The following is a 13043-nucleotide window of genomic DNA, read 5'->3' as shown; positions in this document are numbered from 1 at the left end:
AACAAACAAGGCTCCCGGAGTTGTTGCAGAACCAGGCGTAGGTGTTGCTGATGAGCCTTCCAAGACATCGAGTAGATCAAGATATCGTCCAGGTAAATGACAACAAACTGATCTAAGAGGTCCCGGAAGATATTGTTCATGAAGTGCTGGAAGACTGCCAGGACATTGGTCAAACCAAATGGCATGCCTGTGTACTCAAAATGTCCGTATCAGGTGCCAAAGCCCGTCCCCTGCCCAGACTCGGACCAGGTTATAAGCACCATGCAAGTCCAGTTTCATGTGCATGTACAGAAGCGTCCAGGCGAGTGGACAGAACTAACCACCATTGCCACCAGTTTGCCTGATCTGGACTGAACTGGGAGCAACCCACCTCTGGTTTTTAGTCTTTATTTAATCATAGTAAATTTTAATGCTTTTATATTTATTATTTTATTGCATTATAATCTGCACAGAGTCACTTTGGATAGTGAGATGGGCAAAATAATAATAAAATAAAATTTATACAGCAGTAGACTATATTTTTTTCAGGGTGGATTTTTTCAGGATGGTTTTGCAATATATTTTGAAAAATGCAGCTTCTGAAAACCTGCACAATGTTTACTTCTGATTTTGCCTCTCCAAAACTTACAGAGGTTCACCATCTCTTTGCTAGCTAAATATTCCATTTGTAATTTTGTGAGGAAAAAGAGAAGAGAAAATACTGGAAGGAGATAATATAAAAAGGTTCCTTATATCCAGTTCTTATGATGTTAAGCTGTGATAATTAAGCCAGTTTAAAAAGTCAATGAATGTACAGGTACCTCTCACATATATTATACACATTTCCTTTGGCCTAATAATTGCAATGTCACTTGGATGAGACATTAAGTATACTCTTAAGGAAACAACTTTGTCTTCCCTCTGAAGAGCTGAATAAACGAATAGGTCTTTTCTGAACAAGCTGCATAATATCTTTACATTAATCTTAAAGAGGAAAGAAGCTCTTGAGAGTCCTTTGCTACATTGCATTATGCAGATGGTAGTTACATAGCAGAGCAGATATTTCTGAACACAAGATTCCTATGTCATGATAATCTGTGGAAGTCTGTTTCCTTAGCATGTGGAGTCTATTTGTTTAAACTAATATCTCAGCCAGAATGTATGACACTGTAGCAAGAATATTTGCAGCTGATGGGAGTTGGATAAACACAAATTAATCCTATTGGCTCTGAGCTGATGTTCCTGGAAAGCGACAATAGAAAAAAACATTTGTTATACTATTTTGGAAACATCAAGGATTGTAAGGGGAAATCATATAGATCATTTGATATTTGTAGTTTAGTTTTTAATTATACACATATGTGCACACATCGCTGCACACATTACACAGAGAGTCTAATTAATAAGATCTTGCCAGATCAGTGGCTTGTTATCGCTGCTTATGAATACAACCATCAAAACAGTTAGTGTTTAATTTATCTAGTTTATTTCTTTCAAATCTAAGTCTTTTCAAGGTGGTTTACTGTATGAAATATATGTCAATTTCAGTATAATTTCATAAAACCATAAATCATTTCCGGCATATTCAACAGTATCTTCTCTAAGTTTAACAAGCCAAACCAAAAACTTGAAAGAAAACATTTTTTAAAAAGGTTCATTTACATATTTTTTTAAAAAAACTCAATCAAAATATTGCATGTGACTTCATGCATGTATCCTATACATGCAATGGTGATATTCAGACTGTTTCTTTAATAAATAGTAAGATATTTCAGTTAATGAAAGCTGCCCAAGTCACTGTTAGAAGCAAATGTATCAGTAATACTGTATAAATTCTATACTATCAGTACTGGGGTTTTCACACACCCAGCCACACATTTATACATATTTATACAAACACCCAGCCAAATATTTAGCTATGTAATGTAGTTGAGCATGGGTGGCCATCCAGACAAGGGCCTCCATGGGTAGTGAGTAGTCAACAGCATCAAAGTGACATGCATAATGAGAAAATTAGAACCAATTTTCTCCCATTTGATTCTTCCTATGGATCCCTCAGAACTCGACATCGTGCATTTACATACATACTTAATCCGATTATGTTTTTCCATTATCTTGTGCATCCTATTCTGTGATGGGATTCAAAAATTTTTACTACCGGTTCTGTGGGTGTGGCTTGGTGGGCATACCTTGGTGGGCATGGCAGGGGAAGGATACTATAAAATCTCCATTCCCACCCCACTCCAGGGGAAGGTTACTGCAAAATCCCCAATTCCTCCTGATCATCTGGGACTTGGGAGGCAGAGAATATATGGGAGCGGAGCCAGCCAGAGGTGGTATTTACTGGTTCTCCGAACTACTCAAAATTTCCACTACCAGTTCTCCAGAACTTATCAGAACCTGCTGAATACCACCTCTGATCCTATTGCAGCTATTAAATAACTAAACAGTAACATTCCAAAATCTATAATTCACTGTTGAATTTCAGTGATGAAATTTGGGAAAGGATTCTGAACGAAGGCCATAAAAATAGCCTTTGTATAGCATCAGCATGCAGGCTGTAGGCTGTCCATAATTCTTCTTTTTATTTCAATCTTCGTTGTTGCTTTGCTGTCCTAAGTTTGCTTGATTCTTAAATATAAGTATAAATTCCTCTTTCAGAACTAGGGTGGCTATTTGTGAGTCAGAAATTAGTGAAGGAAAACATTCTATGATATAACAACTCATATTTTTACTGACAAAGGGTCTGATTAAATTTTTCAGTAAGCTACAATGTAATTTACAGTGTTATAAAACATTTAAATTGAATTATTCGGTCTAAGGGAAAATTCCTATTGAAGACTGGGGCTCATTTTCCATCTCTCTTTGATTAAGGTGACCAGACGTCCCGATTTTGGCAGGACAGTCACAATTTATAACAATTTGTCCCATGTCCTGGGGCGTTTTAAAAAAGTCCCAATTTTCTGGCTTCATGTTGAAAGCCCAGTGGTTTTGCTTAAGAAATCCTAACCGGGGCAAGACAAAAGACACTCTGTCTCAGTACTTTCATTGAAGATAAAACATTAAAGCAAGAAAATGGACCCCCCCACACACCCATTTTACTTACTTTTATAAGAAAAGATGACCCAGTACCCATAGAGCTCCAGGAAATACTTGGCTAGAGAAGTTGCAAGTGTTCCTTCCTGGATTTTCCGGAGGGGAGGGGCATGGAGGTTGGAGGTCAGCTCGTGTGGAAAAAATGGTGGCAAAGTTTCTTTGAAAAATATTTCCCTGACTAATTTCACCATTATAATTTGCTCAGTTCTTTGTATTAATATCTACATCATTCTGGATTGACTTGGAGTGCTCACTTGTGCCTGCTGGTAAGTGAGCTGGGTTTTTTTATTTTTTTAATGTATTTTAAAATAATATTTTATTCATTGTGCATAGGATTTTTTAAAATAGTTTTATTCTGTGTGGATTCTTTTTTTTAATTGTCTTAGACTATTTAAAAAAAGATTCTATCCAAAATAAATTGAAGTGAAACCATTTTTAAAAATTCTATGCCCAATACTTTGAAATATATGGTGCATAGAATTTTTAAAAATAGTTTTACTTCAATTTATTCTGTGTGGAATAGTTTGAAATGTTTTATTTCAATTTATTCTGTGTGGATTCTTTTTTTAAATTGTCTTAGACTATTTAAAAAAAGATTCTATCCAAAATACAAAATACCAGCTGCAGTTATTCACTTCAGAACTGTGGCAAGAAAGGTGGAATAGTGACCAAAGTTATAATGGCATTGAAAAAAGTGACTGATGACCATTTTTCACACTGAGTGACCATTTTCACACTTAGCGACCGTTGCAGCATCCTCATGGTCACACGATCAAAATTTTGATGTTTGGCAACAGATTCGTATTTATGATGGTTTCAGAGTCCTGGGGTCATTTTAATTGCCTTCTGTGACCTTTTGACAAAGTCAAATGGGGAAACCAGATTCACTTATGTTACTAACTTATCAGCTGCAATTATTCACTTAAGAACTGTGGCAAGAAAGGTGGTATAGTGACCAAAGTTACAATGGCATTGAAAAAAGTGACTGATTACCATTTTTCACACTTAGCGACCATTTTCACACTTAGCAACCGTTGCAGCATCCTCATGGTCACGTGATCAAAATTTTGATGTTTGGCAACAGTTACAATTTATATTTGTAAATTGTAGTTAGGTTGAAATAAAAAAACATTACAATACTATTTTTGTGTTGTATGAAAATTTTTGTTGCTCCGTATAAAAATTTTAATCAAGCCCTCCCCCTCCCCCCGGTCAAAGGTGTCCCTCTTTACCAATCTGAAAATCTGGTTACCTTATCTTTGATCCATTGGCAAATATCTGATAAGTAAAATAGTGAAGAAAAAGTTTAAGGGTATATTGAATGTCACTATTCTAAAGCTCCCTGGAAAATCTATTTGTTTGATCAGAATTGATAATAACTTCTTATAAGAGAAAGGTTGAATGCTTCTCCATGTGGAAACTCTCATGCCCAATATTTTTTTCTTTCTATCAATGGATAACTAATAAAAGCAACACCGTATTGTTTTTTCAATGCACCCTAATTTATATAATATGTCTTTTAAACTGAAACTTTGGAAAGGTATTCCTTAAACACTCTGGCAAATTATTTAGTGGAAACAAGCAGACATTCCCTACAGACTACTGCTCTGCTAAACCTGTTGCCAAATACGACACATATTTACGTGCAAATTTCTCTCCCATTCCTTATGGAGAACACTAACAACGGCCACAGAAATGCAGGAAAGAGATTCAGCTGTGGCAATCGTAGCACATTTCCGACAGGTTCAGCCAGAGGGAGAATCTTTCCTGGCTTTCTTGGTAAAAGTTATGCCTTTGAACCATGAGGGTTTCCTCTTGAATCTTGGCTGAGGAGGTGTGGGGCTAAAGTCCAGCCACACCCTCCAGACAGGGAACTCTGCTAATTGGATAAGACATCTTTAATGTCTGGCCACCATTTGGCAGGCCCAAGAGGCAGCTGCAGCACTCATCTCCATTTATAAGACACTCTTGATTAACACCATATTTTAACACAAGGCCAAATGGAGTTTCACCGAGCCAGACATTTGTACATTCCTTTGGAGAAATCCTCTCTTTTCAATTGCAGAGTTTGCTCTCATGCTTTTTGGGGAACACATGGTGTAACCTGGCTTTTGTTCTTTCCACAAAAATACTCAACAATGAATGTTAAGATTCATAGCTCCAAATTTTCATTGTTACCTTCCAGCTGTCAGCTTTCTTCCAGAAAACCACTTTCAGTAAAGGAATAACTCCAGCAATTTTAGTGAAATTCTCTTTCAACTTTGTCCACAGCCATAAATGCTTCATGAAGCAAAGTACAGCATCATAACTCTATGGCCTTATCCCACTTTATTCTAGCAGACTTTAGTTCCATCTCTTTTTTCTAGCACAAATCTGCCTGGTATTAACAATCAGTTTATTGATTAGTATGAACACTATTAATCCTTAACAAGACAGTAAAGAAGCCAGATTTTTTTTAAAAAGAAAATAAGCAAAACAGTTCAACAACACTTAACATAAAAGGATTTGCTGCAATAGTACATATAAAAAAGAGTACAATATTTTTGTAAGACGAGCAGCAAAAGTACCAATAAAGAAATACAGCTACTTAGGGTTAAAGGTTCAAATGAATAAGAATGATTCAATTTAAGCTGCAGTCTTATGCAAAATCTCTTGGCAGTAAGACCAACTGTGAACTCAAGAGGATTTACTTCAAGCACACATTTCCAAAGTCAGAGGCTAAGGGTTCATCCAGATAGTCACTTCAAGGTGCTTTCTTCCATGCTTGTGTTGGCAGAAAAATATGCTGATATAAATTATTCTGCCCTGCGTCTGAGCTTTACTGTGCCTCAGCAATGAAACTGGACGTTGTGTCTCACTGAAATGTGAGACCGTTTCAGAGCAGCAGTTGGTGGATTCCCTGCACTCTTTCTCCTCACACTCAGTGTGGCCTATCAGTGAATAAAATAATCCCCAATTGCTCCCAGAATGTGTGGCAGAGTGGAGTTTGGGGAACTCACAAAGTCAATCAAACTGGTTTGTGTGTGTGTGTGTGTGTGTGTGTGTGTGGTTGCATTGGAATTAGCTCTTTGAGACCAACATTCCTTGACAAGGAAGAGGAAAATACAACTACAACCTTAAAGAAAAGCATAGGATAAAGAGACAATCAAAAATATTCAAGGTATTAATTTCTTTGGATAATTTATCTGGCCTCCTTTCCTATTATCTCCACCACTACATTTTTTTTCTGTTTACTCTGAGAGAGTTTCAAAAGATTTGTTGTTTCCCTGGTTTTATTCAAGGCACTTATTTTTACCTCCAAGTAATGAAAGAAATGCCCTTCTGGGTTCATCTCCAAGTGGGGAAAAAGACACTGGAGACATGGAGACTGCTTGGAAAGATGGTTTATTGTTGGACAGGACCATATGGCTTGAGCCCTGAACAGAAAAGGTGATCACATGCTTCAATGTTGGTGAAGAAGAAGTGAAGGGCTGAAGGAGGGGCTTGCTAGGCTTTTTATAACCTGTTTAGTCCCACCTCTCTGTTTCCTGTTCCTGTGTAAGAAATGTATTCTGATTGGTTGTCAGACTCCCATGGGGCCATGCAGGAGCTACTCTCTAGGCTGTGTTTTGAATCCAGGTATGGATGAGTTCTCAGATGCCATGTGGTCAGTTGAGTAAAGTTCCAATATTATCATGCCTTTACTCCCATCCCCTCTGGGGCTGCTGTGGAGAAGTGGAGAAGTCTTTATTATGTAGAACGGACTAGCCTGGCCTTCACAATGGCCCATTAACAGTGAGGATGGGCAGGAAGCTACAGTCACAGTGAGGGCTTGGTTTTTTTTGGAGATCCTCTCTGCTAGCTCTTCCACTGGGGGAATTGCCTGAGGGGAATTGACCCTCCCCCAATGGGATTAAAAGGGAGAAATCACTTTTAGGCTTTTGTTCCAGGGCAAAAATCAACCTAGGAAAAAAACTGTGTGTGGAGAAGATAGTTTCAATCTAATTCTGAATAGGCTCTTTCCCCCCCCCTCTCTCTCCTTCCCTCCCTCCCTCCCTCCCTCCCTCTCTCTCTCTCTCTCTCTCTTTGTGTGTGTGTGTGTGTGTGTGTAGCTGCTTCTATAATCCAGAAAATACAGACATTTTGAACAAACTTTCCCTCCCACTAGACAGAAATCTAAGGTGTTCAGAAATTGCTGTGCTAGCCAAAATCCAAATAAATCCAAATATTATTCCAGAAGGCAGACGATGTAAATTTCATGGAACATGACATTCCCACTGCCTCTATGATTGAAACACTTTTGCAGTAAGATGAGTAAATTTTCAAAAGGGACAACAACTTGTGTTGCAAACAAACAAACAAACAAAATATCATAGGGTAGAGCACCTTGACTCATAAGCTTTTAAAAATGCACTCAGGTGTAAAAGAGGGAGGGAAGAACAGCTTTAAAAAAATGCAATTAAAAAAAAAGAAGTACTTTGAGTCAACACTCCAAAATATTAGATTCCATTCAGATGGAAGCAAATTCTCATTAAGTATGTTAAAACATTTGCAAATGTAAGCAAAATATCTCAAAATCATTTCTTTTTATAGGTTTAATTAAGCATTTTAAACCTCAAAAGTTTCCAGAAGGAAAAAAAATCAAAATTGTATTTGTCACCCATTTACTCCAAATTTCTCAGAGAGAGAAAAAAAAGTGGTTAAAACGAGCAGAAAAGGAAATGTAGTTGCATAACTTCTATATGCAGATGAAAAGATCACAACAGTGAAAGGTAAAGGTGCAGGAGCAGGTCACCCATTTACTCCAAATTTCTCAGAGAGAAAAAAAGTGGTTAAAACGAGCAGAAAAACTTCAGCCCCCTTCAATGACCCAAAAGGAAGGAGGGAAAGAAGGGGGGAATGCACAGAGGCATTCACAAGTATTTCTGGGGGCATTTCATACACACGCTCATTGTAAAATGAGCAGACACTTACTCTCCCCGCCTTTCCTGCTTCCTCCAAAGAATGACCCAGAAGGAAGAAGGAGGGGTAATTCACGCAGGCAATCACAGGTCTCTGGATCCCTTCACTTATCATGCCCTGGGGCATTGGGGACACATACATTCATACTGCAATCAGACGCTCATGCTTGCTCATGCCAACCAATCATTATAACTATTTCAGGAAGCTTTTTCACAAGCCACCAAGCTTCATTTTATTTTATTAGAGGATCTCACCCTCCCTTCAGGTTTGGAAATGATAACACATAAGCATACACCCACATACCATTAAACAACCTTGCAACTTACTGTTTCTTTATATGAAAGGAATTAAAGTACATTCATACCAACTTTAACCATCAACATACTCACATTTGCATTGCAATCAGACTGCTTGTGTAAATTAATTTCACATACAAAAATATCCCATTTCATTTTTTCTTCATACAAAGCAATTATTACAATTATTTCAGGGAGTTGTACATAAGCTAATGAGCTCCATTTTCTATTATTAAGGGATCTCAACTTCCCTCCATGTCTGGAAATGATTACACACACACACATACATGCACACATACCATGGAACAGCACGTTCAGGCCTGGGGGAGGTTCTGTCCCTTTAAATCTTCAATTTTCTTTACTTGGGGAACATGTGGCTCATTCTCCAAGCAGTGGGGAAACTCAGAGAGCAGTTTAAATCCTAACTACACTCCCCTCCCCCACAGCTTCAAGCCCAAGCTTATTTATTTTGCTACTGGTCAAAGGCACAAATCTTAACAAACAAACCACGTGGTTGCATAGAAGACAGAGAAAGAGACAAACAGACAAGAGAAAAAAAGAAACCCCAACATTTTTCCCTTTTCTTTTAAGTACCTTTATGTAGCCAAATTAGTTTTCCTGTATTATCTTTCAGCAAAGCCCATTTCTCACACAATTTCCTTGCTTTAGGAAATATCCAAGGGATTTTCCCATCACCGTCGAGCTAACGCTTCCCATGACCCTTTAAGATGTAAGGCTCACTTTGGCTTAGCTGGGCGACCCACCGTAAGTTTTTTGGGGAAAAAGATTCCGGGAAAGAACTTCTATTCCCTCGACAAAGTATTCGGCCCCTTTCCTACCAGGGAATTCTGCTAGGGGTTTTACAGACCAAAAAGGTAATCTGTGGTTGACCTCTGCCCTTTCAGTAGTACCTGCCCCTCCTTCTCTTTACACACAATGAGCCTTTGCTTTTTTTGCTTTCACAGGACAACAGCAACAGCGACAAAAAAAATTTCCATCCATTTTCACACACACTCTCTTTTCCCTAACAGAAGGTCCTGTGCTCTGGCCTGACCCTAATACTTTCCAGGCTCTCTTGGTAAAACACACAGAGGAACCAAGATCCAGCTGTGATCAAGAGAAGGATCCCACACATGCAGGCATACACACATCTCCCATGCTTTGCCATGCTTTAAATTAAATTTTAGAGAATTAAAATTTAGAGGTACTCACCTTCTTTCCAGGCAGCCTTTGAGGTCAAACTCAAAACCCCTTTAAAACCTAGATCCAATGGTGGTGAAGGCCAAGATAAAGTCCACCGACAGACTCAATGGGATCTGTGCCGGCATGGGAGGCTTACCTGGGCCATATCCATTTGTTAGGCTAGCTTGAAGTCCCATCTGGGTCGCCAATTGATGAAAGAAATGTCCTTCTGGGTTCAGCTCCAAGTGGGGGAAAAGACACTGGAGACAGGGGGGGGGGGCTGTTTGGAAAGATGGTTTATTGTTGGACAGGGCCACATGGCTTGAGCCCTGAACAGGAAAGGTGATCACATGCTTCAATGTTGAAGAAGAAGAGAAGGGCTGAAGGAGGGGCTTGCTAGGCTTTTTATAACCTGTTTAGTCCCACCTCTCTGTTTCCTATTCCTGTGTAAGAAATGTATTCTGATTGGTTGTCAGACTCCCATGGGGCCATGCAGGGGCTACTCTCTAGGCTGTGTTTTGAATCCATGTATGGATGAGTTCTCAGATGCCATGTAGTCAGTTGAGTAAAGCTCCAATATTATCATGCCTTTACTCCCATCCCCTCTGGGGCTGCAGTGGAGAAGTCTTTATTATGTAAAAGGGACTAGCCTGGCCTTCACAATGGCCCATTAACAGTGAGTATGGGCAGGAAGCTACAGGCAACTATTCTGTCTTTTAAAGCATGTTTCTTTCTTTTCACATCCAGAGAAATATTCTGCCTTTTCAATATTTCCTAGGATATTTCATTTTTCTGGGAGAGGGCTGGACGATAACTTCCCACACAAGGAAGCTATTTTTTTTTCTTTTTACCAAACATCCATTGTAAACATAGCCAAAAAGAAAAGAAAAAAGAAAAGTTAGGTCCTGCAGGAATTGAGTTAATTAGTGAGGATTAGATCTTAGCGTGTTTTCCCGTCCATTCCATTTCTCTTCTTTCTTTAACATAAACAGTTCTCATTATCTCCATACAGCCAGTGACATCCTTTCCCGGGCCAATTGATTTGTTTATTGATCCATCACTCTGCATGCCATTGTTTCCCCATTTGAAAAAAACTATCAATTTGCTTTGTGATTGATAGTGCTGAGGGGAGGGACAGACAGGTTTTGGAGAGAGAGAAATGGTGTCTCCTGCTCAGGGACGTGCAGTCACTAAAGGCAAGGGAGGCGGAGCCTCACCAGTTTCCTCAGGAAAAAGAAAGAAATTTAAATATTTTTTTAAAAATAATTAAAGCCAAGATAGTTGCTACCAGATTCCAGGTCACAGTGGCTTGGTGTCTGCTTAGTGTTAACCAAAGCAGGAGGCGAGAGAACTCGGGGCCTCCTTTCCATAAGGAATTTTTCGCCTTCTAAAAGTTAAGAAAGAGTTAAAAGGCAAAAATGTTCAGATGCAAAAGAGGCACTAATTCTCCCGCCCCCTGATCTGGAAGCAGCGAATCATGTCTTCTTGAGCACGCTTACATTGGGCGGGTTATTTCGGAGGGCGTGCTTCAGAGGAGAGAGGAGTGGGGGAGAAGGAGGAGGCTCGCTCTTTGCTGCAGACCTGGGCGCTTGGCGGCTCCCGAGATGCACAGTGCCCTGCCGCCCCCGATGCTGCCGCCCGCCTGCTGCCCCGGTCTGCTTCTCCAGGCTCTGCCGCTGGAAGTCCCGGATTGCCTCTGGGGGAAGGCTGGGTGAGAAGCGGAGCGAAGCTTCTCCGCAGCCTCCCGGCACTGCACAGAGGCTCTTGCCCGGTGTGAAGGAGGGGCGGTGGCAGCAGCAGTGGCTGCTTTAAGCGCTGCCTTGTCTCGCAGCTGGGGCCACCCCAGGCCACCAGCTGCTGGCACGCGCTCCTGAGAGAGCCTCTGCGCAGTGCCGGGAGGCCACGGAGAAGCTTCGCTCCGCTTCTCACTCAGCCTTCCCTCAAAGGTGATCCGGGACTTCCAGCGGTGGAGCTTGGAGAAGCAGCGGCCGCAGGCCAGGGCAGCGGATAGGCGGCGGCATCGGGGGCGGCAGGGCACTTTGCATCGTGGGAGCCGCCAAGCGCCTTTGCTGCAGACCCGGGTGCTTGGCTGCTCCCGCGATGCAAATCCCCCCCCCCGCCGTGGCCGACCGCTGCCCTGCTGAGCTGCTTCGCAAAAGGATGCCCAGCTGAGCCTCACCAGGTATAAACCTCACCACATGTCACTGCTCCTGCTTTTTTACTTTTCTCTCACCATCTTCCCCCATATGTCTTACTACCACAGTAGTTAGCAAGGTTTCTGATTGCCAATACTTTAACCATAGCAACAAAGCAATCCCTCTTCCCCATTCCAAATTAGATTGTTGAACACTTTGGGCAGCCAGGAGCAATCTTACTTACAGTATTTTCTGATTTTCAAAAGAAAACCTGAAACTTAGAAGCAACATCTTTTTCATTCTAAGCCTTCATGTCAGGCTTCTCATAAAGGTCTGGACAGAACTTGCCAGTTTGTCATCTGCCATTTCAAATAGGGAATCACACTAAATGACTGATGGGGAAACAAAGGGTGAGGGGAGAACATGCAATGCTACAATTAGTAGGCCCAAAAATCCTTTAAGTTGTGTTGCTTTTTTAGCCACCAAGATGATAAAATGGCAGTAGAATTAAAGTGATCAAGAAGCATATGAAGGAAAGGAAACACACTTAGGCAGCCAATTTCAGTTGGATGGATTGCTGCTGCTGACCAGGTTATTTTCAAATTCATAATGAAGATGAGTTAGACTGCAAATTTTGTATGGAAAGAATGAAACCACCACTTTCCACAACAGAACAAATGAATATCCCTTTAGTTTACATCTGAAGAGAGCTGAAGAATCAGCTTCCGAATTATCCTCATAAAATGTTGCTTTCAGACACCTGCGTATATTCCCTTGCAATGAGATTCATCCTGTTGAACAGAAATCATGCAATTTTAATCTGTCCACAATACTGTATCATAATGTTGCTCTCAGAGCTTTTCACATAGTATTTTGTTATCTTCACCAGTTCCTTCTATTCTGCTGTTTCCAGAGAGTGCCATGTCCACTAGCCATACTTTTTTGTCTTTCTTATTGTTAATTGTTAAGTCTGAGGTGTTGGAGAACAGGTGCCTGTCTGTTTGAATTTTAAAGTTAGCTTCTTTACTTTCTATGACTTTCTCTCTTCCTCTTCGCTTCTGTTCCTTCCTCCTTCCATCATTTCACCTTCCCTCCTTCCTATTTCTTCCTTCTTCCTTCCTTCTGCCTATCTACCTTCACCTTCTCTGTCTTTCTGCTCTTTCCCTGTTTTCCCCTTTCCTCCCTCCCTCCCTCCCTCCCTCCCTCCCTTCTTTCCTTTCCTGTGTTGTTTCTTTGTGCAACACTTAACACCACGTATGATTGAAGTGTATTCTTTTTTAATGAATGAATTTGAAAAAGAAATGTTTCTCTTTGGTCAAGGATGTCTGTATGTGTGCAACACACACACACACACACATACACAAACACACACACACACACACACACACACACACACACCAGGAGAGTGAAATTA

The sequence above is a fragment of the Thamnophis sirtalis genome, unplaced genomic scaffold, assembly GCF_051295495.1.
Source record: "Thamnophis sirtalis isolate CommonGarterSnake01/CBP01778 unplaced genomic scaffold, rThaSir2_p1.2 scaffold_10, whole genome shotgun sequence".
Lineage (NCBI taxonomy): Eukaryota > Metazoa > Chordata > Lepidosauria > Squamata > Natricidae > Thamnophis > Thamnophis sirtalis.
The sequence above is the reverse complement of the archived record's forward strand: the minus strand, read 5'-3'. Positions refer to the sequence as shown.